The sequence below is a fragment of the Leptinotarsa decemlineata genome, unplaced genomic scaffold (assembly GCF_025532065.1).
Source record: "Leptinotarsa decemlineata unplaced genomic scaffold, Ldec_3_MD MMD2_tig00000133_RagTag_RagTag, whole genome shotgun sequence".
NCBI classification, from domain to species: domain Eukaryota; kingdom Metazoa; phylum Arthropoda; class Insecta; order Coleoptera; family Chrysomelidae; genus Leptinotarsa; species Leptinotarsa decemlineata.
In genome coordinates this window covers 6229659-6233254 of record NW_027412542.1, presented here as the reverse complement: position 1 = coordinate 6233254, position 3596 = coordinate 6229659, and positions in this window count along the sequence as shown.

Here is a 3596-nt window from a genome sequence, read left to right as displayed (position 1 = left end):
GATAGCTTGTTCGTAACTTTTGCTGAACCATGTTTTGTCGTTAGATTGTCTCTGGGTCAGGTATCCTTTTTGATAGTTCATGTTTTACAAAAGCTTTCGCTTCAGAACCTTGCTCAATAGTCTTTGAAAATATAAGCCAGTTGATATTAGGAATATTGAAATTGACAACGATTTGGATTTGAGAAAAATTGATGGTAATTGCGAAGTGAAGAAAATGATGGCTTACATTGCAATATCAGCAGAGTTTTTAAATAAAAATTAAAGGAATGCAAAAAGAAAATAATAAAAATAAAAAAGTGTAGAGATTCCAAGTCACGTTAGTTCACGACGTTTCGATTGTTGGTATCTACAATCGTCTTCGGGTGATGACTGGACTGATTCCTCCGAGAGATGACTATTTTATAGGTCGTTGAAATACTTTCACTCTCGGAGGAATCAGTCCAGTCATCACCCGAAGACGATTGTAGATACCAACAATCGAAACGTCGTGAACTAACGTGACTTGGAATCTCTACACTTTTTTAGCAGAGTTTTTGTTATGCAAAACAGGTTCAACAATTATAAATATTCACAATTATAAAGTGTAGTACATCTAAGTCTACGTCAGACATAAATATCTGCAGATCATGGCCAAAAACACCCGGAAAATATTTTTCACACAGTTATATCCAGTCTGGAAAGCTTACAATCTTTAATAAACCAAATGAAGAAGAAGTTGTTTTACATAATCACTTGAAGATAGTCAGACAGTCGTTATTTCAACATGAACTTAAAAAAAATTTAATTTCAAAATTCATTCTGTATCTGGAAAAATCATTAATTCAAAAAAGAAATATGTTTCCTCACTTCGATATCTCAATAATATCATAAAATGTGACGTACCAAATCGAGGTATTATTGAATGTCCAATATTCTAGTGTACCAAAGTGCTTACTTGTGATGTTTGTTCAATTCACTTGAATTCTTCTTCACAATGGAAAATAAAAGGTGAATTGTGAACTGACCTTTATTTAGGAAGATTGTCAGCCTAATCGAAATCCAAATTCACATAATTGAAAATCATAATGTTGATTGGGTTGTAAAAATGTTGATATATTTCATACATTTCCTTCAGAGAAGATGAGAAAATTAAGCTGGATGTAACAACAAAAATTCAATTTTGCTGATATTCACACTTCTGTCAGCAAAATAAACAGTAACGTCCTAATTCAAACCAATAAAGTCATTCCACCATTTTATTTGATCTTGGATTGAATTGTATTGTTTACTACAATTCATCAAAATAATAAGAATATGAACCATTGCTTTCCGAACTTTACCGTTTCACCCCTGTTTCCCCCACAATTAAAATCATCACTAATGTATGAGAGGAAAACTTTCACAAAAGCGGGTTAAACTCTATTTTGTTTAGCATTGACAATGTTTCAGGTCTTCCCCATCAAGCACTCAGGGTCTGCTGTGACGTCAAAATAATGTCATTCTGGAAGATGATACATGCATTGTTGCCATTATTTCATTGAAAACAATAGAAATTACTCATTCACTCATGTCACTAAAAGATGGATGATTAGGTCCTCACTAACAGAAGTAATAGCGTATTTTGCGAATTCGAGACAGAACTTAGGTGTACTTTTTTTTGTTCAGGTTCGAAAAAATATTTTTTCAGAGAGCGATGTGGGTGAATTCTTCAGCTAAGTTTTTGTTAATCACTTATCTGAATGGCGTAACAGAATATGTCTTTTCAAATTAGCTGCTATAAATGCTTTATATGGACAATGTGGGCAGAATATTGAGGCTTCTTTTCCACAATACACCTTTGAGTGATGATATAAACAGTTTCTGGATTTGTAGGTTTTTCCACATTTTATGCATGGATATCCATCTGAAAAAAAATTTGAATTAACTTTCATGTAATGCAAATTTCATTCATTCATTCCGTTATTTTTCTCAAAATAATTATGAAAATATTACAAAATTGCAAGTTCAAGTCGAAGAAATATATAGACAAAACATATTTTGAAAATTCAGATTTCAACAGGTGGGTAAAACACACATACAAATGATAAAAAAAACATATAAAGTTTTATTTCTCACTTTTCATGATGATCTTCTACCACGTAGTAACGGCTTCATCCATCAATTTATTAAACAGGTAATTTTCTAAATTAGAAATAATTTGAAAAACACTAATTAACAAATTTTTGAAAATGAAATATTACATCCAGATATCTTCAGATATCTGGATGAAATATTACAACAATTTATAGTTAGTATATAAGTTTATACATAATAAAGAAGATTGGATATTAAAAACCAATTCACTTGGCAACACCGCTGTAAACACGATCAATTTTATTGGTTAACAGACACGCGGCCAATTTAAACTCTTGCTCCTCGAATTGTTCTTTTTTCTGCAAATATAAAGAGATCTTGGTCCGATTAAGCTTGATTAGTATAATATACCTCTAATCCTTAACTCCATCAGTATATAAGCAAACCAGTATCATTTTCAATAGCATGAAACAAGCCCAATACACTTTCTTCATTCAGAACCTCTTTTCACTCCCTACTTTTCCGAAAAAAAAAACTTGACAACGGCACATTGTAATTTAGAATGAAAATAGTGTTGAGTGGGGAACAAGACTGAAAAATAAAATAGTTGTTTCAATTCAAAAATATATTTTTGCTATAACGACAAAATGCAACTCCCGCTGCATTTTCATAACATGATTTTTTTCATATATATAAACATCATTAATTTTTTGCTGGAACACCCGTTATAGTGAAGAATGTATGCACTTGCTGGCTGGGAAGCGAATAATTTTACATATACTAGGAAATCTATTCTTGATTTTCCTCACTGAGAATCGAACAAGCAAATATGCATATATTGTTAACTACATATCGCATCATTCATTTTCAAAATATTAGCTATGATATAATGACGTAGGTTTAGCGACTTCAAAATTTTGAGCTGGATACAGACATGCAACATAATTTTTTATCGTAATTCCAGCGCGTATCATTTCTGTTACACTTCCAAAAAGATTTAAATATAATTCCTGTTGCAACAGAACTTTGTCACGTATCGTTAGTAGGTACGAAACATGACGTCGTCCCGTCATTATTTCATTCTAGTAATACGCACATGCTGCAACATACATGGCTATGCACTATTTAGTTAAAACACAACAAAAATGTGAACATGAGAAGAGGAAATTGCATTTGAATAATTTGATTTCCAAAAATCTGTACTATCAAAAGGGCGTAAAAGTTGGGACGCTCTGTAGATAACACATGGCGACGGTATATAATTTCAGGACTTTTGAGGAAAAAAAAAGAAATGTCTTTACGGAAGACTTCTTCAGTCATAGAAGGTATTATTGTAATCTCTTCAACGTCACATATTCATTCTTGAGTCAAAACTAAGCTTTATTTTTATAGGGTGTCCAAGAATTAACGCAGTTTTTGATATTTTTATTGTTATATTTTATTGAATTATGAAGAAAATAGGATATAGGGTTTGTTTATGGAATAACACAGCGTGCAAATATGCACTCTTTTATCAAAATTTTCCATGAGCATTTTAAATATTA